This window comes from Lycorma delicatula, chromosome 4 (assembly GCF_047948215.1).
Source record: "Lycorma delicatula isolate Av1 chromosome 4, ASM4794821v1, whole genome shotgun sequence".
Lineage (NCBI taxonomy): Eukaryota > Metazoa > Arthropoda > Insecta > Hemiptera > Fulgoridae > Lycorma > Lycorma delicatula.
The window spans coordinates 87,573,042-87,600,014 of NC_134458.1; the positions used below are offsets into that span (position 1 = coordinate 87,573,042).

The 26,973-nt window shown below is 29.5% G+C and overlaps 1 protein-coding gene across 6 annotated transcripts in view; it reads left to right on the forward strand.

Moving 5' to 3' along the window:
- mdu (mitotic spindle positioning protein meduse) overlaps window positions 1–26,973 on the forward strand; it is a 193,598-nt gene that overhangs the window by 51,755 nt on the left and 114,870 nt on the right. The gene's annotated exons all lie outside the window — the stretch shown is intronic.

Consider the following 26,973-nt stretch of genomic DNA (forward strand, 5'->3'; position numbering starts at 1 on the left):
TTTTTTTTGTTTTTTATTAGTGAAGTAGCATTACTTGATAAAATTTTCGCTAACTCTGGAAAACTATTAATCTAAAATCACTCAAATCGATCAAGGACAAAAAAAAATTGGTAACTAGTAGAAAATGTTTTTAAAATTTATATTTCGTGTTTTAAATCGAATTAAAAGTAGCCAAAAAAATGTAATTATTTTTTAAGAAATATTGTCCTTAATAAAATTAATATTACATAAACAGAAAATTAAATTCAGAATAAAATAAAAACCGTCCTCGATTTGTTAAGTCATTATGAAACGAGTTGTTAAAATTAAATTTTATTGGTAAAAAAGTATTGCGGCTGGTATAGAAAAATTAATTTTTAAAGAAGTTCATCTGTAAATACACGTATTTTTATAAATATAATTAACCTGCGTTAGTTTTATTCATTTATTAGGTACATAAACATCCTTCTTTATGCGTGCAATACTGAATATTATTTAAACAAGTGATTAATTAAGCGTATAATTTATGGATTACAAAAAAAAAATCGTTGTTGTTCATCCTGGTAATATTTGTACAGGTAAAATATTTCGTACGATTTCTTTGTAGATTTTGTCACATAGAAAATCTTACATTGTAGATAAATATATAGTACTACCGGTTAAATGATTTATTAAACTACGTTAGTGTTCTCGGTTTTCATTTTATAGCGCAGAATTTCTCGTTTTTATTATGATTATTAAATTTTATTATCCCAGTGTATTTCATTTATAATAATAAAGTTCTACAAAATAATTAATTATATAAATAATTTTTATTATTTTGTTGTGATTATAAAGTAAATTATGATTCGATAGGTATTGGAACGTCCTAAAATGGGAAATAAAATTCTTTAGAATTTATTGGTTTGTATTTGCTTGATAAAGTGAAATAGAAATCTGTATTTATCACAACCGTTCATCTGTTAAACCGGTCATTATTAATCGACCGTTAATCGTAAACGGTGATGATTATTCAAAATGTTTTTTTTTAAAACTATTTGAATTTTTCATCGAAGATGATTTTAAATAATCGTTTTGTTTTATCATTATGTTTTTTATACAAAATTAATTACCAATTTGATATCTTAGGAACTATACAGGCAAAATATTTTAATCTTATTTTTATCGATAAATATATTTATTTACTTTTTTATTTTAGTGAAAGTTAGGATTGTACAGTTCTTTCTGTAATTTAACTGCAGCGTGCTACTTTTCTTTAAATTACATATATATATGTTTTTTCTTTTATATTAAATATTATATTAATAATACTATTACTGAGATGTTTTGTTTGGGTCCGATTCGCGTGAAAATCAACAGCGGTCTTATATTTCACACGCAGAAAAAAATTATATACTTTCAATTTTCCTCAGTTATTATTATTATTATTTTTTCTCTCAATTCAACCAGTTTCATACTAGATTTTTATGAAATGTATTATTAGTTATGAATCTTTAAATTTTCACTTTTTTCGTACTGAGTATTTGACAAAAGTGACAATTATTGTAGTGCGATTAAAAAGTCGTGTTGTTGCTTGTTTCCTGTTCATCCAGTTCTCGGTTTGTCAATAAAACTTTTGTTATTGTTTAACGTGTTATAACGGTTACGTCGTATGTATTTTTTACGTACAAAAAAATTGATGTTTTATCTGGTAAAATAATTAGCACATTATATCTGTTTCAATCTTATCTGTTCGGGCATCACACAAGAACGATAAAATCGATTTTAACAAAACTTATAGGTTGAACTTACGATAAGTGTTTCTGAGCTTAATTATGTACAAGGATACTCTTGATGAAAATAAATCGTATTATAGAAGATAATTAAAACTGAAAAAAATTATAATAATAAAATTAAAAAAAGAAACTGTTGTAGAGAGGATTTTACTTCCTTGTACGAAGTAAAGGAAGTATTGTAATCGCGAAATATTTCGGTTTTCAGATTTCAACGGAAATATCCATTTTGACCATCCCTGAATCCATTTTAACTAGTTTCGCCGTGGTGTCTGTACGTACTTACGTAAGTATGTGCCTATGTATCTCGCATAACACAAACGATTAACCGTAGAATGCTGAAATTTTGTATTTAGGACTGTTGTAATATCTAATTGTGCACATCTCCTTTTGACTGCAATCGACCGGGCCAAAAAAGCCCAAAATCCAAAACATTTGGATTTTGAAATTTTTCTTAACTGCAGTAATAAGCAGCCCTCGATGAGAGCTTTTCAACGATATGTCATAAATGATACTTATTTTCATTGCTTCCAGAGTTAAAGCCAAATAAAATTTTAATTAATGACATTTTTGGATCTTACAAGGGGATGGCACATCGGTTCGAATTCGACTTCATACACATATATTTTTTTAAACTTTTTTATTTTTAATTCAAATATATTGATTTATTAATCATTATTAACGTCTGATTGTAAAAAAAAACTTTTAACAATAAATAATAATTCAATAATAATACAAAAAAATAATATAAAAAAATCAGAAGTTATTAGTGAAATAATATGTTATGTACTTTTCATTTTAATTCAAAAATTTTTACAATCAGAGGTTAATAATTATTAATAAATCAATATATTTAAATTAAAAAAAAATATATATGTATATGAAGACGGATTCGAACCGAGTGTGCATGGTTACGAATCCAACACGTCCTCACTTACACCACATATATACTTGAGCGACGTGAAACAAGATTAATATATAAAGTAATAATTAAACTATTCCATTTAGTGAACTCCTGTATACCGGTTAAATAAAGTTTAACCAGTATAAGTTTAAATGAAGTGCAACAAAAAATGTGTATATGTAATTTAATAGGCGTACAAGGAAGTCAAACAAAAGATTTAACAAAAAAATTAATTAAATAAATTTTAAATAATCTACGGAAAAGAATTATTCCAACGATTCCAAGCTCTAAAAATTTATTTTTATCAGGCGGACGTTTATGTACCTACTTATCTACGTACGTACATATGTTGGTCTATATTTGGTCTTATAACTCTGGATCCCGTCGATCGATTTTCTTCAGATTTAGTAGACAGGTGCTACTTTCGGGGAGGGGAAAATATATTAAATTTTTGAAAAACGAGGTGAGGTGTTTTGCTCATCCCGCTCCAGTGGTCTGTGGTAATAAAAATAATTATCTTAAATTTAAATCCATCTCGCAAGTTACCTATTGCATTTAAAATGTAAAAATCTAATTTTTTGATAGCTCTTATTCGTTCATATTTCTTGGAAAAAAAAATAGTCAAAGATTTTCAACCCCTTCCTAGAAATTACAACTTTTTGTACTTTTTAAACAGTTCTAAAAAGTTCTTGTTTTAAATTTATAATCGCCGCTTAATAGTTATTTTCTTAAAAAAGTATTTTAACCGAAAGGTTTCCCTTGAGTACGGGAGCCCACAAAAGGAAAAAGCTTTTTTTCGCAATTTAAGATTTTTAATGCTCGTATTCTGTTAAAAAGTCACTGAAATTATTAACACCTCTCCACTGATACTTCTAAATTAAAGAAAAAGAAGAAAAAAGTTTTTTTTTTAATTTTGATTTTTAATGTATTTAAAATCAGTTTTAGTGAATACTTTAATCATAAAAAAAGCCCTCTCATGTCATAGTCCCCAGATTTTCAAAAAGTCGAAAACATATTTTTCGAAATTTAAAAATAAAATTTCTAGTAAAATTAGATATAAATATTTTTATATAAAAATATGGAAAAAAATTCATCATTATGGTTATCGTTTTTCAATAAAAAGGCATTATTTTATCATGAAAATATAAATAGAGTTTAACATGATTAAACTGAAAACTTTTTTTAAAAATGAACTTTTGTGAATTAATTATGGGCATATTTTTCCTTGTGTTTTTAAATATATTTGGTTATAATGTTTAATAGCTTACGTAGCCGTAGCATTTATTAAAATAAAATATGAAAACTTTTTTTATAAAGATATATTTTAAACATTTAAAAAAAGTATATTAAAGATAATTTTAAAAGAAATTGTATAAAGCTTAGATTTAGATATTTAATATCAAAATATTACAAAATCATTGAGCATCAAAAGGTTTTATGAATTAGTGATAAAATTATTTATATGGGTATAGTTCTTTAAAAATTTAAGATGGACAACAGGAAAGCAAGAAAATAAAATAATGAAGGTTTTTTGAGTCAAGAGTTCAAAAGTAGTAGACTTGTTTGATTTTAAACTGAAGAGACTTTAAGATTAACCGCGGATAAAAGCTTACGTTACTGCTCTCATTATAAGATTAATTAAATCTGTGAGTTGTACCTTTAAGGGATCACTGTAATTTAGAAGTTAAGGTATTTTTTGATAACTGAACGAAAACAAAACAAGAGGTAAATATTGAAAATTAAAAAAACACCACTGCTGAAAAAAAAATATTGCTGACAAATATTGCTCTTTTATTTAGGAAAATTTAAAAGCGTGGGGGTAACAGTTTTTTAAATATTTTTTTCAAATTCTTTAAATATATTTAATATATTAAATATAAAATATAAAAATATATTAAATTATGAATACACACACACACACACACACACACACACACGCACGCGCACACACACACATATATATATTTATATAGCCTATGACAATCCCCGTAACGTAAAGATTCCAACGCGGGGTCATATATCTAAATCGGTTCAACCGTTGAGCTGCTACGGTGGAACAAACATACATACACCCTAAAAACAATTTACTCATTTTTGGATAGTTGTGTAAAAATAAAAACTCTTTGGAGAAACTAAGATTAAAATATAATTATTATTTCTTAATTTTTTTTTTTTAATGTGAAATAAATAAAAATTAAGCCCGTAAGCTTGAAAATGAACGATAACATAAATTAAAAAAAAAACCTCATGAACTAGATTATGTTTAGGAGTAAATTCCTAGATATTAATAATCATAAAAAAAAACCATCATGTAATATATAATTATAATACCACATTAAAGAGAATATTTCCTAATTGTATTTTATGAAACGTATTTTTTTTTCCATTTATTAAACCTTCAAATAAAAGAACAAACAAATCATTTTAAAATAAAAACTTCAGTTTAGGATATCGCTTTTTTTTAATTACGGAAAAAATAAATAATAGATTTTACAAATGAATTAAGAAAAATCCGTTGAATACATTTCACCTTTTTTTGTAAATAAAAAAAGAATTTATTCACATATAAATATTTCAATGTTTTATATTTCCTTTTGTTTTTAACAAAAAAAAAAAAGAAGGAAATTAAGAATAATAAAGAAAAATAGAGAAAGTACGAACAAAAACTCGGCATCATACATACATAGGTAATACGCAGGACATATATATATATATATATATATATAATTTTTTTTTTGTTATTGCTATTCATATATATATATATATATATATATATATATATATATACATTCACGATAGGTTAGAACTTGTGTTTTTTTTTTTTCATGAATATGAATGTTTGAAATAGAAATATCGTAATCTCTATGAATTCATAAGATAAATTAATCACTTGTGTTTAATGTAAATTTCGGTCGTACAAATCGAGTTTTTTGGAACCGAAATTAAAATTGGGCGTATACTTATAAAATTGAGATTAAATTGAAATGTACAAATTTTTTTAATCGGATTTTTCTATTCTGTGTGTAATATAAAATAGTAATATAAATATATATATTTATATTTTTTGTTTTAGATACAAGTAAAAGAACAATAATTTAGGTGTAATTTTTATTATTAAAATTGTAAAATTTAATACCTTTTTTTAAGTATTGAGAATTATCTCTTTTCTACATTTCATTACTTTCAGACGAATAGCACAACTTGTTTAACCGGATTGTTTATCTTTGTCCCTTACAGAATTAGATTTTTTTTACCTAGTGAATTTTGCGTTCTCAATAGTAATTACATTGTATGTGTGCGAAACGCGGGAATCACCGGTGTAGACACTCACAACATCATAATAATAGCCTTGACCTAGGCCACCGATGTGCTAAGAATGAAAAAATATCTTGCTTTAATAAGTACTTGCTAAGTCCGTTTTTATGTATCCATTTGACTATATGCTTCTTTAATTAAGGTCAACTCGCTTTACCTGATCGTCTAGCGGATCTTGAACGAGGATGTTTATTTTATTTTTTTGTTGTTTTTTTTTAATACTATCCTCATTTTTCAACTGATCACGAACAAGTTTTTCATTTAAATCAATGAAAAATATAATTACGGTGAGGAAGTACACAGTAATGAAATTCCCACATTAATGTATGTACTTTTTTAAATCTACAAATTTTGAAATATATATATATATATAAACGTATGTACGTACGTTCGTACGTATATAAACGTACATTAAAAATGATTCATCGTTAAAATCATAACACATGTACAAACTGTAAAAAAGAAAATAAGGTAGAAAATTAATAAATGAAGTAAAAATTTAACTGCAATATTACCGGTTTAAGAAACATTAGCTAAAATGACAATAATCTCAGGAACGTTTAATATATATTGTAAAACAAACACTCGTGCGTCTTTTATACTACTGTGGTATCCCAAAAGTAAGCTATAAATAGGTTCAACTACTCTTACATCTTAACGGCGAATCTTCCATTAATTATCAACAACCACCCTTCATCAAAATGATGTCCAAATTATTTCCCAATATTTACGACATAAATTTTAATATGAATATATAAAATAAATAAAACAATTATAAAAATTAAAAAACATGGCTGCCAAAATATAAAAAATAAAAAAAATTAATGAACAATAAATCCGACAATAAATCGAACTAAAAAAGGAAAACAAGGTATGGAAATAAAGTACCAAATATCGTTATGCAATAGTTGATTAAATAAAATAACGGATGACCAATCAATTTGCAAACAGTTTTAATTTGTTTAAATATATTTTTCGGGTTGTAAAAATAACAGGCATTTACGGTTATCTAATGATTAAGTTCTCACCAGATCTTACTTCGATAAGAACCTTTTGTTCTTCAACGAAAATATTTCAATGCAGTCGGGGGGCTCTTTAATATAGGACAATTACTACTCGGAGCCCCCCGATTGCATTTAAATATTTTCGTTGAAAGACAAAATTTTCTTATCGATGTAATACCTGCGAACTTGAACCTTACATGTCTACTATTTCTACACCATGAAAAATATATTTAAACAGATTAAAACTGTCTGAAGCTGATCGGATCGTAGCGCAGGCCACTCGAGTTTTCTGAGTATATCAGTTAATTTTTGTTCCCGTCCGGTTCCATCGTGATTTTGTATTATATTAGAAAATAGCCTGTTTGAATTTTGAAAATCGGAAGATCGATTGCGAAGATATAACATTTGCGAATAACCGTGATCTGTTAGATCGAGAGTGTACTTGATGGACCAGAAATTAGCCTTCAACCTATTAACAAATATCCCATTTGAATTTTGAAAGTCGGATGATTGTTTCCAGAAATATTACAAGAGCGCCCCATTGCACCACCCAAAACAGCGCTCCAGGGCACTCCGTTTTTTACCTTTTGATGGTGATGATTGTCAAGCCTCGCACTAGGTGCTCGCATCACCTCACCATTCTAGTCTCACTCACAGTCCCCACGAGAAGCCCATTATTATTAAACAGAAATTTTTATTAATTTATTTAACGTAAATTTAATTCTATTATCTTTGTAATATTATTCATTCGATTGATTTGAATCATTCAGTTCAAACCCAGCTAACACAGTGATAGAGGCTTACAGTTCACAGTTCATTAAAGTTGTGCTTCAACCGGGAAATCTCCATTACTACATATATATACATATTTATATGCCTATAAGACTCCCGGTAACGTAAGAATTCCAACGCGGGGTCATACATCTAAATCGGTTCGGCCTTTGGGCTGCTGCGGTGGAATAAACATACACGCATACATTCTAAATACATTACACTCCTTTTTGGGCAGTCGTGTAATAAGAGTTATTTTAGTGTCCCATGGTACTGCTAAATATTGATTAAATTTGTTTCAATTTTTTTTAACAATGAGCATTATGCGATATGAGAAGTTAAAACATTAGATTAAAATAAAACATGAATTTTCGTAAATATTTTTTGATATTTCATTATAATTCACGACTAGTTTAAGGCACGGCACGTATCTATAGATGCAAAATTAAATTTTTCTCAAACGTTTTAAATAATGCGTTTTCCAAATAACTAATAAAAGTTTTTAATTATTGAACGAGAAAAGTCAGTGATTTATTTTTGTTATGTGGTAATTTAATAAACAGCTTATTTAACCGTTGTTGGAAGGAAGATAATAGGAAAATACTTTCTTTTTTTTTATAAATTAACTTTTGATATTGTACATGTGTGAGTGTCTCAAATGAAACAAGTGAAACTGTTGACCAATGTTTATAAATATTTAATTTAATATGTTCAAATAACAGTAAAAGAAACATGAACTTGTTTCCTGAATGCTTGAACGCGTTTCAACATATTTGAAAATTTACTCTGAAGCCCTAAAGGAGTGATTTCATTTACAAATCAGTTATGTTACAATTCATTTCGTTCAGAGTAAAAGGATTGGAATAAACATCTATTGGTGTAAGATCTCAGAATCAAGATGTGCTATGAAATGAACCTATCCCCGAAAACATCACATAATAGATTTAGCGAAATATCGACGGTGTGTGTGCCGTTGCTCCATCTTATGGAAGTACGCTCCAGCAATTTTTTCCTCATTCAACTGACGATTAAAGAATAAATGATTCCATTGCAATAACGTTCTGAGTTTACTATGTTTTGGAAAAATTGAATTATTATCGGCTTACCAAACGTTAATTTTTTTTCTGTTATGTAATGATTTTTCCAAAATTTCATGAGGAAACATCGCACAGCATTGCGATGGAACATCGATGTCTGGAAAACTTTGATGAAGCATTCCCTTCACGTATTTTTTGTACTCATACCACAACCTAAACACATTTTTAACCAAAAATATACAAAATTCAAGAGCTAATAACTGATGTCACAAAACAAAAGAGTTAACAAAGGTTTCAATGATTAGGGAAATTCTGGCCTCCGTGGAGCGAGTGGAAGCGTCTCGGCCTTTCATCCGGAGGTTCCGGGTTCGAATCCTGGTCAGGCATGCCATTTTCATACATACTTCCAGTCATTCACCTCATCCTCTGAAGCAATACCTAACGGTGGTCCCGGAGGTTAAAAAAAAATATTAGGGAAATAAAAAGTATTGCCAACAATGAAACGTGGAAATCAGTTTTGAACAGACAGATTTTAGTCTCGCTGGTAATAGCACCAAAAAAAGGAGTTAAATCGAATATTATTGATCGAGATCCAGATGATTTTGTTCAGGTGCACAGTTACATTTGGAACTATATATAATACAGATGGGCCACGAAAAAGTATGCTCGCCAGAATATGGAATATTGATTAGAAAAGTAAGATCATAAGTTCGCGCGCAAGACATCGGGATGGAAAATTTGAACAAAGGAAGGGGACGTACATTCCTCTCTAAGAACTCCCCTCTGAAGATTAGTACAAGCATTTTAGTTCTTAATATCGATCTTACATAGGCTCCTGTAGACGTTGGCGGGGCTACTTTTTCGTGACCCATCTGTACTATATGTACTTTCGTCGGAGAAAATTTCAGAATTTTATAGATTTTACAATAATCATAGATCATTTTTTCTTTAAATCGGTTTCTCTAGTACCCCTTCATATGAACCTTCTTGAAGTAAAGAGTAGAATAACACAAGTCGAATATTGTTCTTCTTCATGTCAAAAATTATAATTTAAGTTAATGTTGAAGATGAACAATGGAGAAATCAGAAATAATAATAAAAATTTAAAAAAAAATGTTAGAGCTTTTTTTTGTATTCCAGTTAAAGAAATTTGACTCATTTTTTTACGTTAATATAAATTGTAAGGAAGTTGACTTTCTTTTAACATTGCAGAATAATGAACCCGGTCGGTTTTCTTAAATCAGTAGTAGTAACTTAAGAATGTTTTGTTAATAACTTGTTTTCAATTAAGATAGACAGAAGTAATAATAGATCGACTAGTTATATCTTAAGGATATAAAACTAACTAGTACAGTTAAAACATTTAGGCTGATTATATTTTAATGACTAGTTTTCATTTCCTTCCTGTTTTTAATGAAATTTAAGTATTTTTGATTGATAAATATTAAGAGTTAAAAAAATGAAAGTAGTATTTAATTTTTAAACGAGTTTATATATATAGTGTATTTTAAGAAATTGTAATTTTTGGTATATATGTGGGTGTATTTTGGATAGTGAGGGGGCGGGGAAAGTTTTACGTTCACGTTTCTGCTAGTGCAAGTAATTTTTATTTTTCAACTATGAAGTAAAAATGTTTTTTTTTAAATTTTGTAGTTATTATACAGGTCAAAATTTAGAAAGATCAATTGACGTACAAGGAAAGGACGGATACTGGACCGGAGAATAGCACTTCTAGCTACTTACGACGTCCTGTTACGGTATATTATCTCTTCCATCTACTATTAGTAATAACAACACTACTTGATACACCCTTAGCTAAAATTACTGGTAATCCATGCGAAAACGTATGGATTACCAGTCATTTTACGTTCTAAATTTTTATGTTTTCTAAACTTTTATTTTAAATTTTGTTTTTCTAAATTTTTTTTGTAATAGCGTTATGAAGATGTGCAAATTTTATGCAAGTCCCTGATATATTCGATCATTTGCGATAAGGCAGAATTAACAAATTAGAAAAAAAACGGGTTGATAAGAAACACTTTCAGTACTTTATTTTTCTTTTTAAAACGTCAATCGATTTTATTATTTTTTTTACGTTCCCTGTTATGTTTGAAGGATTATTCTCGAATTTTATAGGACTGAATTTCTATAAATTTATCTGGATATGAATTCAGCAGTAGAGTATTATTTAGTATATACGATGATTAATGACGCCTTTTTCCCTAACTAATGGAATTTATCAACTCGGATATCAAATTAAAGCGCCAGAAAACCCGATTTAAATTATAATGTGTCACTGAATTTAAGTAATGTCGGAAAATGTTAAAAAATACACCAGTAAGTTTGGTTTTTCCCGATAGACATATTTAATTTTTTAAAGGTATATTCAAAAATGGAAATTTTTTATAATCGGATTTTTGTTGTAAATTTTTGCAAGATACTTTGTAAAACTATTTCAACACATAAACTAATCGATTCATTTTTTCCTCTGAATAATGCAAATTATAAACGGTTTCAACTTTTTAAAATGTGATTTTTCTACTCGACATTAATGTTTATATAACGAACATTTCCTTTGTTTTCTAATAGTATTCTTATTACTGAAACAAAAACAACTTACGATCACAAAAATCTTAATTTTTTATAATATAATAAAGTGTTATAGCATTTTACTGAAATGTAAAATTATCAACCGATAGTTATGATGTAATTTAATACATTAGAAACAAAGATTAGATGATCGCATGTATTTAAAATTAAGTTAGGCATGATTCACGTGTACTCACGCGATTCACACAATCAGAGGCAATCATGTCGTACCGGCTATTGTCTCTTTTCATTCATTCTTACTAGAAATTATATTCACCTACATACTTTTCCTAGTTTGTTATATCTTGGTCGCGGTGATAATTTTATCTTTTCTAAATTACTTAATCTTTTTCATTAACATAAAGATTTTATGAGATATGATTCCGTTTTAAGAAAATTAGGTTTCAAAAAGAAAATAAAACAAAATATGTTTTTTTGATTTTCACAAAATTAATTACGATCTCATTTAATCTCATAATCAGCTCCTTTTTGTTTAATATCTATTTTTCTTCTGTTTTTTATTTTTTTTTGTGAGCGAATGTATTTCTGATATTTGTAGGTTATTGTTTCAGTAGCTGAATCTTCTCTGTTTTAGTTAAAAATGAACTTCAATCGAAGAAATAATTTTTATAATTAATCTAAAATTAAAAAAATATTTTCTTTCTCGTAAAGTAAAAAATAAAAACGAGCTAAAATTTGGTCTGATTTTTCCTCCGTTTTAGAATTGAAGAGTTCGTGCTATAATGATTTTTGATTAACTAATTAGAATAAGTAATATGTAGCTTTTTTTCAAAATAAGGTGCTTCAGAATTTACATAATATGACTGGATTAATTAATAAAAAAACCTGGACATTTATAAAAATAAATTTTGCTCCTCTTTTTAGTTCTTCAGGGCAGCTCTTAAAGTTGCTCAGTCGCATCCATAATGCGGACAATTAATTCCTCACGAGAATGCATTTTTGTTTTGTATACTATATTTTTTATTATATCCCCAGACGCAAAAATCTAAGAGGTGTTAGATCAGACGATCATCGTGGTCAGGAATGTGGACCTCCACGACCGATCCATTTCTCAGGGAAATGATGATTTAAGTTAGTGAAAAGTTAGAGATGTGTTGAGCCGCGCCATCGAGCTGGAACAATACTTCGCAGAAAACTAAATAAATTGTACTTTGCGTCTCAGCGCTAGTGTAACAACTTACAGCAGCTGCCGCAGTTATTCTTGAAGAAAGTGGAAGTAGATTTCAGCATTTAAGCAGTCAGGTAATGTAAACGGTCCAAACAGCTGATTGTGAAGAAGCCACCGTACATTGACGCTAAATGGGTGTTGGAAATTGCTTTCCACCGTTTCATGAGCGTTTATTTCTTTCCATGTATCCTCACTGCATAAGTTTTTGACTCCATCTCGACTGAAATTTGCCTCGTCGGTAAGTAAAACATACTTGTAGAGTTGTCGAGTTTTATTTCACCAGTTGCAGAACTCCAAGCAAAGCGGACCGTCTCCTAGACAAGGTGTAGATATTGAACTGGCTGTTTATGAAAAGAATAAAACATGTTGACAAATGTCTTCCAAATCATCGAATGCGAAACGTCGTGTACTGATGCATGGACTGCGCTGAACTGCATCGATAATAACTTCATCTAACAACGTCGTGTTGGACAGATTGTTCGTAGCTGGTACGAATACTAGGTAGTGAACCTGTTTCTCAAAGAATGCAAGAAGTTGCACTAATTGTTTTGGGATCTGGAATCCTGTGATTCGGAAAACGTATTTCATATATTCTACTGCAGCAGCGTTCCATTACCATTAGACACACCCAAGATAAATACTATGTTAGAGCGTATTTCTCTGTTGTAAATAAGTACGGCATTACTTCATCGGCAAACCGATCACGTTCAAATTCACAGAAAACCATTCCTAATAACAGCACAGTTCACGTACCCGATGTGTTTAATGTACTTTACAGAATGATTTAAACACTAATACAGTATTGCGCATTGTTGATCAGCTGTTGTTATTCTATTTCCAACTTTGAAACAGTATTTTTTCGAATAATTTATTGTATTTCTGTGATTAATAGAAAAAAATATTATCTACGTAATCTTAATTTATTTATTTTTATTTTACGATTGTTGTGTAATTTCCTGTTTTTTTTTTTTAATTTTTAACAGCAATATTTAACGGAAAATTTTGTTTTTACAAATGTTTCACATCACCAAACACTAACTTCATATCTGTTTACATTAAATAACTTTTCTTACAAATGTAGTGTACTTGTACTAGTGACGGTAATGTACTATTTATAAGTAAAATTTGAATTCTTATTTTTATGAAAATTCAATTTATAAAAATAAAATTTGATGGATTTTTATTTTTTTCATTTTTATTCAACTTATTTTGCACCATTTTTTTTTGGAATTAAATTGTGTAAAAGTTTTGTTTAAAAGTTTTATATGTTTATTATCCTTTTATTAATGTAATTGTTCGTCAAACATAAAAAACAGGGTTTTTTTTACAACAAATTTATTTATTTTCACCCCAGATTTCTCAAAAACTACTGCAGCTATGGTTCTGGAACATATTTTATTCGACTTTGCAGGTCAAAAACCATAAAGAAATCACTTGTTCTGTCCCTTAATTAACGTCCTAAAAATTTCACCGGGATAGCTGAAATCCGAGCGGAATCTTTCACTAGCCATAACTCGCAAACGAAGCATTTTAAGACATGTGTTTATATGAACTCTTTCCATTATTTTCGCAAGTAGAGTAGGTTATGAAAGTTCCGGGAGAATTTCGTGATACACTAGGTATATGTACTCGGTGTATGTATATACACTATTTCCTCAATATATAATTATAGCGAATTTTCATTAATCGATATGACCATCTAGTTTTAGATTTTATGTAAATCTGTTAACTAACATCCCATACCAGGCTTACTAGAAAAAGCAGAGAATGAAGTAGTAGTTTCCTGTTGCTTTCTTTCTAGTCGCACATCAGCATAACAAATCCATCGAAGTACAACGGTTATTTATCTCTACAAGCGACACCACTATTTTCATCACTGAATCTAACTGTGTTTAACATCGTTATTCTCAGAGAAAGAAGTTATCACTGCTTCCTTTCCTACCTCAGGTATTTTACATGCGTCTCTACACCAGTCTTTATTTTGTGATGGATTTTATAGAGAAGCATTTACCATTGACGAGAATATTTACTTGTAAAAATATTAATAACAGTAAAAATCTAACTCTTGCTAATAAAAACCCAAAGTACAGCTCAGGCGGTTTCAGTTTTTTTACGTCATCAACTTTACATATAGAAAACTAATCGAAAACGGATTTATAAAATTTAAACTAATGTTAAACGCAAAAACATTACGTTAAAATGTTATGTTTTTGTTAAAGATAAATATCGAAACGGTTTTTCTTAGCATTTTAATGATTGCAGACTAATACGTTTGGTAATGTCAACATAAACTTTATTTCTGTTAGTTTTTATTTGAATCTTCTGGTAATGCATGTTATCTTTCAAAACGTCGTACCGTTAAGATTCAGTCACGGTTAGTGAGCGTTGTTTCAGGTGCACTTAATTCTTATAGACGAAGAAAATTAAAAAATTAACACGACCGCGTTTTATTTAGAAAGTATTATTTTTTATTCTTATAGATCTACGTATGTGGTAATAAATTTAAATAATGATATCTGATTACAATAAATTAACATTAAAAATGTTTCCTCCCTGTTTTACTGTCCCTAATATTTTATCTGTCTCAGATTTATCTTTATAATATTATAATACTTCAGTTTGGTGGTAAACAATGTCGAAAATATCTACAAGATATCACGGTCATAGTACTCTTTAAATAACGTTTATTAGAATCTTGCATCGTTGTCCGTTAGCTTTACGTTTCAAAAATGGGTGTGACTTCTTCTGCAGGGTCAGATAGGATTATTAAAGAGATGAGAGGCCACTGCTTGCGTTGGCGGAGCCGGATAATGTTATTCAATCCTGTCTTTTGTTTATATGTAAGCGTCTAAGTTTTAAATTTATGATACGTTTTAGTTTTTATTTCGATTTAAAATTGTTTTACACGCAGCTAATTTTTTGAATTTGTATTACAACTCTATATTTTTACATCCCTCTCGACAGGTCGGAATAGATAAGTAAATTTAATACGCGATATATTTCTTGGATTATTTATAATTTTTTAACTTGAAAATGATTAACCGATATCGGTGCGGTTTTCCTTAAATGTCAGAAGGTTTTTTTGGAAAGGTTCTAAATGTTTTATTACGATGTCGCTTAGGCGCTTTAAGAAAACGAACAGCGGGATAAAAATTTACGTATTTCCATTTTTTAAGCTCCGCTAGAGGGAGTTGTAACGGAAGGTATTTGAATGAAAAATAATTAAAATAGACGTTATACCTCCTTTCTTTGACGATTGTTTAGTAAACATTTTGAAGAAAATATAGATGTATAAATCATTATTTATGTAGCCAGAAGGAACTGCAACACCGACTGAACTATATTGAGGTGGATGTTTTCGTATAAATATTCGGAAAAAATATTTAATTTCCTCCACGAAACTTATCTTTGTTGAGTTTTTTACTTTAAGTTTCTTTGCATCATATTTTCGACAAGTGTGGTTCATTATTTTGTTTGAATACTCTTTGACGTATCACTGAACGTTCTCGTGCTACCACATAATTGTACACCAAATGTACCGAAGGTTATCTCAATCCCATAAACAATGGTGTAAATAAAAAAAAACAAAATTGTTAATTAAAAAGCAGTAAAAATAATCTAGTAGTCTGAAATGAAAAACTACTTGTTTTAGCATAGTTCTTATAAAATATTAATTTTTTTGGGGGACAATCTTTACCAATGAAATACGGAAATAGTATCCTCAATTTGCTTTAGCATCGGCGGCTATTTTCTTTCCTCGTTTGATTCAGTGGTTTGTGCCTCGTTTTCGCAGTCGCTTCGTTTCAGTTAATCTATTCCTTCAAAATTTAAACTTTAATTCTATCAAACACAATCGGTTGATGCGCATCGAATCACTAAAATATTCGATTCGTATCGGTCGACTTAAAAGAAAATAAAAAACATATTTTTTTTTTAATGTAGTCTTCTTCGTCTGGTAAATGAAGATACATTTGCAACTTTGACGTGGAATATAAAAATTTTCAACTTTTTTTTCAAGAACTCAAGGTTTTCTACGGTAAATTTGACTCGTGTTTAGGACAAGAGATCGAAAAGATAAAAACTGTGGTTTATTATTCGATTCTCAACCGTCGTACATCAGTATGAAACAAATGTGAGACTTTCTTAACGATATATTTAATAAAAATAAGAATAATTAGATATAAAAATAAAAATTTTAAAACCAATCTCTATTCATCGAAGATTTAACTAATTACAGATTCCCAAAAATTTCTCATTTAAAATATTTTCTAATTATTAAGTGGTTTTTCATGTAGATTAAATGGATTTTCTGTTGAAATGAGTTGATTTTTATATTTTTTTTCTTCGAAAAAAACTATTTCAATTTTTATTTATCTTTATATTGTACGAGGTAACCAATTATTTTAAATGAATTAAAAAAAACTAAAAAAAAAAACCAAGAATTTTCTACATCCCGTTCAACGTGTACACAAATACAAGCTTGAAATAAGTTTCAACCACGCCTTTTGAATTGCGAAGTTTCTTGTATTTCTTTTTTTATCTTTAATATTTTCATGTATGTATCTTAACATTGCAATGTTTTTATTTTTTATTCTATAATACGTAATCTATGTAATCTGTAATTATGTACTGGTCAAAGTAAAAGCTTTATTTAATCAATTTTTTTAATTTTGAATGGGGATTTTACTCCTGAACTTCTTTTCCAGGCATTTTTCCTGGGTTGATGACGTCTATTACATAAATTACACTGTCTTAGGAAATCACTGTTGTTTAAACGAGTAAGTTCGGTTACGGTGAAATAATGTTTTATTCAGTTTTACTTAATAATTGAAACATAATTTTAAATTATTTTCCCCGTTTCACTGTTAAAAATTAAGTCGCTTTTAGAAGTTGTAAGCTATTTAAAATTTCCAGTTTGAATTTAATCGTAGAACGTCGATCGAGTCTTCCACTATATAGCTAACTACTTGCTTTAGATTATGTTATAATATCCTATTAGTTAATTAACTAACAATAATCGTGATTACTATTAATCAGAGTAAACTACGACGAGTTTACTTGACTAAGGTATCAACTAAGTATAGCTATTATTTCATTAAATTCTTATCTGTGTATAATTAACATAAACGATTAAGTAATATACATCTTTAAAACTAAACCTTATTTAAACCGGGTTTTAAATTTATTAACGTTAATTTGTATAACAGAAAATTACGCTTTATGATTGTATATGCATAATTTTTTCTTATATTTTATAAATAAATTAATCAATAATAAAATTATTAAAAACTTTTTCTGCAATGATTTAAGCATACAACTATGTTTTTCCGATAACTTAATTACATTAGGCTTGTTTCACACATGCACAGCGGCCGTGAGCGCGGTGCCGTTTTCACCATTCGTTCTCAAACTGGGTGATAACACCCTCTTGTAGGCGCTGGAGGTCTTTAGAAGGGGCAGTAGAAGGCCAATAGAAAATTGGGAGCGTTCAGGCGGTCTAGGAAGGCGATGGCTGATAAAAAAAAAGGCAAAAATTATGTTTTCCTGATATTTCAAAGTAAAATGTAAGCTATTGTTTAAAAACAATTGCAATTGCAATTGCTGTTTTTTTAAATTATTTTTTTTTAACAGATGGTAATTTTAAAAATTTTGGGGCGTGCTAGAAAATCTTTGATTCTCAATGTGGGTGATGAGCGAAAAAGTTTGAGAATCAATGGTTTACACGATACGCCGTGTAAACGCGCTCTTCCACACATGAACATCCCAACCCCGTAGGGCAAGACACCCGCCCAGTGACTTTCCGGTCGCCATCCCCCCACCGTTCCTTGCCCTGATGGGCTTTAACGGGAGTCATCTTTCGCCCTCTAACCTTTTACATCTCATAGTAATAAGCCAGGCATCGTTGGGATGCCACCGACGTAAATGCCTCGGTAGACATTTACATCGGTGATTTATTAACTCAGCTTTTGCCTTCGCTGTAGGCCTCATCCAGACATCTTGAATGTCCCACACCATATATGAACAGTTCGTACTAGGTTTAGTCAAATTTTATTATGTACATATTAGTCATATTACGTAAATGGATTGCGAATACAAGTTGTTATTTCAGCGATTAAAAAAAAAAAATCCCTTTCGGCGTGCCGGAAGGCGGAGGTAGATTTCACCGGCGCTAAGTAGGGGAAAAAAAAGATTTCCACCTTAAAGTTAAGAAAAACTTCAAATTTACTCAGTACGATAATGATTGAATGCGAAAAAATGTTTCACATGTTTAGCATACGACAAGCCCCATCTTACAATTCCAGCAATATTTTTATCATCGCTTGCCGTAAGGGTTGGTCATATCAAAAATTGTTTCAGACAACAATTTTAGGTAATGTTTAGAGGACTAATGACTACTTAGGAGCGATTCGATACTTTGTCTATTAGGGAACATATGATTTTTTTTTGTTTTCGAGACCCCATTTTTCCATCCCCTGGGTCAGTGGTTGGTGATATCAAAAAGCTTTACTTATATAAGTTTTAGGCCCTTATCCAAAGAATAGTAGGAACTTTAAACGAATTCGATATTTTATTTAATAAGAAAGTTATAACGATATTTTGTTTTTTCGAAATAGCCCCCCCCATTTCCACCCCCATGGTCCTATTTTTCCCATTAACAAACTCGACCAAGATTTTGGGTCGTTATATTTTATGTATCAATTTGAAAGTGATTTGCCCAAAATTACGGCAGTTATCGTGTCCACAATAAAGTGAAAAATATATATACACATTTGAACTGACGGTGGTTTAAGGGTCTGGGGAATGTGAAACGCAAAGATATGTCGAAATTTTCCGGAAGTCGAATCATGGTACCCATTACAATAGGTAGCTTTCTTATGAAATCTAACTAAAATGAAGGAGGAATAGACTGCAACGGGTTGACCCGATAAATATAAGGACATTTTTGAGAACTCCTGTAAAAGTCAATAAAAAATAAACACTTACAATTTTCTGAAGAAAGGTGGCTTTCAAGGACGTCAAGTCCTAAGATACCTTATTTTCTGGTTTTCATAAATACCAATTTTTTATTTTTCAGGTCAAAAACCATAAGAAATCACTGGTTCTGTTTCTTAATTAACGTTCTAAAGATTTCAGTACGCCTTCACCGGGTAGCTGAAATCCGAGCGAAATCTTTCACAAGCTATAACTCGCAAACGAAGCATTTTAGGACATATGTTTAATGAACTTTTTCCATTATTTTCCCGAGGAAAACAGGTTATGAAAGTTCTAGAAGAAGTTCGTGATACATTTTGTATAAACATATGTGACAGAACAGTTCTGTACAAAAAGATATTATTCATAGTATATCATTCATTTCTGTATATCTTTAAAAGTTAAAAGAATACGACTTGACAAAATTTTCTTTTCATCATTTTCCAGTTTCTCAAATTCACTGCGGGGCAGTAAAAAAAAACTCTTCTTTCCTAGTATTCTCGGATTCAATCTATATTTATATAATGATAATGTCTATTTTGTATAACTGCTCCTTCTTGAATTAACATTATTAAATAATCCGTGTCTAAATCATAACTTTTTCTTTGTGCACCAGACATTCGTTTATAAGTTACTACTGAAAATAAACACTTATAATATACTGTGTAACGCGTAGACCGACTAAATATTTTAGAATTCTTGGCGCCGTTTAGACGATCATGGTACCATCTACGGTCCTCTGCAGGACGGCAACACTACTGTAGTCTGCCGTAGAAACGGTGCCGTTAGTGTATGGAGGGCTCTGTTTATTCTTTCATCCTTTTACCGTGAAAACGGCGCTGTATTTACGGTTGCCATGAGTGCGTAAAACAAGCCTTACTAACATCATCTTATCGGCTCCTAGATTCGTCGTTAAAGACCGTTTGTATTGTGCGTTCCTGTGTCTATAGCGCGTACGTTTACTTGTCGCCTTGTTGCGGTCTATTCATTATTGTCTGCCCATCATTGACTGCGCATGCGTGACCTTGTCTCTCTGTTGAAATCTCGGTCAGTCATTGGCTGCCCATGGCTAAATGCCGTTCGTTCGCTCATCAGGAGTTTCTTTGCTCTTGTACTTATTTGCCTCGTTTTTTCTCCGTATTATTCTTACTGTTTTCTTGTTTATTGTTTTCATTTTGTTTATTATCTCAATATTTTAATTTTAATTCTCGACTGATTACAATTAGATCTTTAATCGTCTTAAATGATTAGATCTTAAATTACGATTTAAAGTAATTTGACTACACCATCTGATTTTATAACTCTGTGAAACATCGCAGAGTTTTAAAAAACATAAGTGGCTAAAGCTACCAATCTTCCTATTGCTACGAATGTAATTAATTAATCGAATTTGGAAAATCAGTTTTGTTTACCTATTTTTCCGTTAGATGACTGATGTAAATTTTGAAGCATCGATTAGTTGTAGCTAATTTTGTAGATAAGAGTATTCTTGAAGATTTGTGAAGGAAATATGTCGTTCAGTATTTTGTAAATTTTTCAGCGCACGCAGTTCAATTCTTTCTACTCGTTTCTCATTGAATTAGCCCTCCTACTTTTTTTTTTAAGAAAATATATTTCTCATCTATTTTTTGGTAAGTGATTTACTGATTTTTTAAAAAATGTACTGTTCACAGAAATACTTGGAGTCTTTTAAACTTGCAACCGAAAGTGTTTGACCGAGGCAGACTTATACGGTACAGCATAAAAATGTAACTTACCTTCTTTCACACAGCACTAAACACTCAATGTTGTAGATAGACAAGGCCAACTTCGTGATTTCTGTGAGAGAAACAGGACTCATAAATTATAGAATAAAGAATGAGCACAAATTTTCTATGAATCAGAATTCGTTCTTGGAAAATTTTATACTGTTTCTTTCAACCGTATGAAGACGATAAAGTTACTGTATCCGGTGATAATTTGAGATTTTCAAGCCAGATATGTTTGGGTAACGCTACACGAAAGCGTTGAATATTATTTTATTGAATTGTCATTACCTTTTCTTAGACAAATTGAATGTGGTAGCATGACCGCAATCATAAATCGATGAATATTTTATTACTGTATAAATATTCTACAGCATACATCTTATCACGTAATTTTAGACTAACTGCAGGCGCGGCATGTTAACGAATTAATAAAACAAAACAGCACTTCCTGATTAGACTGAATATATTAATGAACAACAATAATAATAATAATAATAATAAGCGATAACGTTTATTAACCGAGTTATTTGTAGATAAGCAACACACTTACTATTTAAATGACTTTAGACCATTTCATGTAAGTAAATAAGAACCATACTTAACTAGTTTGTTTTAAAATGTATCAACAGCTGTTGAACAATGCGAGTTAGAATTTTAATAAAAGGTTTTAAGGAAATGCAGTAGTTAAATAATAAAAGGCTTGTACTAAAATCTGAATTTTGAAAGAACAAAGAGTAGCAGGAGGTTCACACAGTCGGAGAGATTCAACGTTGGTACTACCCTTATCAAACATTCGTTTACTAATGCTTACCAGGGGATAGCTGTCGTAAGTTGTCCGAATAACATAAGGATAAGGGCTGGTTTTCATTAAAGCTTCAAAAAATTTCAATATAATTTTAAAAATTACTAGAAAGAAAACGAGAGGCAGTTTCTTGGGTAGTTATTTTATAAGTTAAATCGTGTTTCTAATATTCTGTGGTTGGTTAGATTAAATTAATAAAAGATACAGCAGTTAGTTTAAGAGAAGTTATTAAGTAAGAAAAATAAATTCATATAATATAATATAATAATTTTATTTGTCATCAGTCATTTGACTGGTTTGATGCAGCTGTCCAAGATTTCCATCTAGTGCTAGTCGTTTCATTTCGGTATACCCCCTACATCCCCTACATCCTACATCCCTAACAATTTGTTTTACACATTCCAAATGTTGCCTGCATGTACAATTTTTCCCTTCTACCTGTTCCCCCAATATTAAAGCGACTATTCCAGGATGCCTTAATATGTGGCCTATAAGTCTGTCTCTTCTTTTAACTATATTTTTCCAAATGCTTATTTCTTCATCCATTTGCCGTAAGCCTCTTCATTTGTCACTTTATCCACCCATCTGATTTTTAACATTCTCTTACAGCATCGCATTTCAAAAGCTTTTAATATTTTCTTCTCAGGTACTCCGATCGTCCAAGTTTCACTTCCATATAAAGCTACATTCCGAACATATACTTTTAAAAATGTTTTCATGACGTTTAAATAAAATTTTTTATGTAAACAAATTATATTTCTGACTGAAGGCTCGTTTCACCTGTGCTATTTGGCATTTTATATCGCTCCTGCTTCGTCCATATTTAGTAAATCTACTTCCCAAATAACAAAATTCTTCTGCCTCCATAATCTTTTCTCTTCCTATTTTTATATTCAGTGGTCCATCTACATTATTTCATTACTTTCGTTTTGTTCTTGTTTATTTTCATTCGGTAGTTCTTGCGTAGGACTTCATCCGTGCCGTTCATTGTTTCTTCTAAACCTTTTTTACTCTCAGGTAGAATTACTATATCATCAGCAAATCGTAGTATCTTTATCTTTTCACCTTGTACTGTTACTCCGGGTCTAAGTTGTTCTTTAACATTATTAACTGCTAGTTCTATGTAAAAATTAAAAAGTAACAGGGATAGGGAATATCCTTGTCGGACTCTATTCTTTATTACGCCTTCTTTCTTATGTTCTTCAATTATTACTGTTGCCGTTTGGTTCCTGTAAATGTTAGCAATTGTTCTTCTATTTCTGTACTTGAACTCTAATTTTTTTAAAATGCTGAACATTTCAGTCTACGTTGTCGAATGCCTTTTCTAGGTCTATAAATGTATGTATATAAACTTATGTAGATTTATTTTTCTTTAATCTTCCTTCTACTATTAATCTGATGTGTATGGAATCTGATATATATGTATATAAACGTATGTTGGTTTGTTTTTCTTTAATCTTTCTTCTACTATTAATCTGAGCGCTAAAATTGCTTCCCTTGTTCCTATACTTTTTCTGAAACCAAATTGGTCTTCTTCTAACACTTCTTCCACTCTCCTCTCAATTCTTCTGCACAGAATTCTAGTTAAGATTTTTGATGCATGAATAGTTAAGCTAATTGTTCTATATTCTTCACATTTATCTGCTCCTGCTTTCTTTGGTATCATGACTATAACACTCTTTTTGAAATCTGACGGAACTTCCCCTTTTTCGTAATTATTACACACCACTTTGTATAATCTATCTATCGCTTCCTCACCTGCACTGCGCAGTAATTCTGCAGCTATTCCGTCTATAATTAATTAATAAATAGATTAAATTGAACAATTTATAAATAATGTGATATGCTATTTTATCTGATTTTTTTCGGTTATAAAATATAAAGGATGGTATCAAAGTATTGGTATCTGTGAAAAGTTATTCTATTTCTGGAACTCAATATATAAAAATTACTGATCCGTTTTTTTTTTCAATTCGGTTTCAAAATCATTGTAATTGTTCTGATGTATGGAAATACACTTTTACTTATACTAGTAACAAAAAAAGAATTATTATGTAATGGAGTAATAGCTATTTTTGCTAAGATACGAATAGTTTTTGTGTAGGATAATTTCTCTAAATAACCACGATACACCAAGTCCATCATTTCAACCACGAAAATTATTATTATTATTATTGTTTTTTACAACGAAATAATTGTAAAAGTAGAAAACAATCGAGTGTAAAAAAATGTCTGATTGAGACAAATGAAAGTGCTTTATATTTTTCATTCTTTTTTAGCTACAACTATATAAACGGAATTTCACTTGGCTAATAGCCTATTCCAAATTCTGACAAGTAGATTTTAAATTGTTATTATGTTGTTTAAATACATTTCTCATCTATATTTACTACTATATATTCTTTTAAAATTCCCATAAGCTGTGTAGGATTCATTTCTATTTATTTTCTTATAGAAATAACTTTTATAATCATCTAAATGATTTTACATTTTTCGTAAAGTAATTTTAATAATCTTTAAAAAAAAAATCAAAATTAATTTCTATTTTTTTAAATTTAATATATTTTTTGCAGATCTTTTTGGAGAAATATCTACCTTTCTTTCGGAAGATTTTTAATCCCTTCAGGCAAGGATTCTTTCAAATATTACAAATTTCATGTAGGCATATCATGCTGACACGCAGAAACCTTAGGTATTCACTTGGCGATCATTTATTGAATAACTATTTCCCCTCAAAAAAAAAAAAACATTATTCTTTTAAACATTGTTCTGGATCAGATTTATTCTGAATTTAATTTTCTTGTGGCATTTTTAAGTGTAAATTTTACAGCTTACTTCTAAAATTGAAAACTTAAGCGTTAAGACTTAAGAAATTTTACCGGTACAACAAGCGATTTTTTTCTTACAATGGAAAATAAATTCCAGCTATTATCCTGTACAAATTTAATGGAATCATTTTTGTTCGTATAAAACTTTGTTGACACGTATTATTAGTTAGGTATTAAAAAAAATCTTTTATTTAAATAGTGCACCAGACCGAAATTTTACGAAAAGGTTCGTAATTAAATTTTTTAACTTCGAATGGAATGCAGTGACAGATAAAGTTTTTACAAAACGATATGACTTGTATTTAAACTGAAAAAGATGAATATGTTGGTGAAAATTGTATAAAAAATCTGTCCGTATGTTTTTCGCTTTTAAATAGGTAATTTTTATATGTATAAAATATAAAAAAAAGTTTTCTATTTTAATTGTATAGAAAAAAGTGATTTATATGTGTACGAATAACGTCAAATTTGAATTACGATCGGGTTTAGCTGAACATTAGAGTGATTTTCTCAAACAGGATTCCGACACAGTGGAATAAGAGTATAGGTGAAAAATAACTTATCAATAAATATCTTATATAAGATGAATAATCCGAGTTTCCTCCAGATATAATTTTTGATCTACTACATGGAAGAAATTCCCCGTCAAAACTCCAAAACATTTCAAAGTTTATATCTTTTTAAATTCTTACCATCCTGATATATTTAAAAAAAATACATTCCTAATCAGAAAAGTCATAAAATAATTCTTTCCGCAACATAAGCGAAAGAAGCCCGCTTAAAATTCCAATTTTTATGGTAGTTGTTAGGTATTAGATTTGCATTAATTTTCATCGCTTAAAATTTTATCTCGCTGAAATTGATTCAATGTTTAAATAAATAAAAAAATTCACCAAAAAAAGGAGTGCGTTTGATTTTTTTTCATATTTATTATTATTTTTTGTAAATTGCCTTCTGATGGGATCATTGTCAAACATAATTTTTCGTTAAGAGTTGGATGTTTACTGGTATTTGAAATGAACACGTGTATGGAATAATTAACTCATATAAACTATACGAGTATCTCTGGTTAAAAAGAATCCTTTTTACATTAAACAATTTTCATTAAACCAGGTTCTACCATTTACACGTAATCATGTACAAACAGAAAAAAGAAAAACAAATCGAGATAACCGAGATAAATTTAAGTACTGAACTTTTGCTTCACCACCATATCATAAAATAATCTGCCCTAAGGCGGGTCCCTTTCACCATGTCTCCGTTCTCTTCTACTTCCAGTCAAACTTCTGAGTTCCTGATAACTCTCATTTCCTTTTAGATCGCCAATAATTTTTAATGTTTTCCGGCTTCTCTTCTTGCAGGGTTTTAGCTTTATTTTTAAATAGAATTTATATAAATTTAAATTCCATTTCACTAATATTGTAATTATGAATCTACATTTTAATTAAGTAACTTATAAAACTAATTACGTTAAAAACTTTCAAAATTTCTAAAATTTATTGCAAATAAATATGGAAATTAGTGAAAATTTATGGAATTGGAAAAACAAATACGTATATTACGACTTAAAAATTTAATTAGATTTATTATTTTAATTTATTGTTAACTAATCACTGTTATAAAATACTTAATATTTTATTTCCACTTAATATTAACATATGTATTCTTGTTGATTAATGAAGCCTCCTTACATAGGAGGCTCCTATCGGCTACGCCTATCAGTTAAGCCTCCTATCAGTTACGTAACATTAAGTCGTATTAAAATAACAGCGAGTTATACAAACCCGATAGACGTTTTTTTCTTGCATACTGCTTACTGTCCCATAATTCTATCTTTCTTCACAGTTAATCAAAATAATACTGCTTTTAACAGAATTCATAGCCGCAGTTTAATATTTAAAAATATGTAATCACAAATTAATATCGGTCGATGATGGATTCAAAAACATTTTTATAATAGAAATATTAAAAATATACGAATACTTGATAGCTTTTTAATTTACAGTGTATCTTTATAGGTGCTATCCATATATAAAAAAAAGTTATATTTTTATAATTTTAAC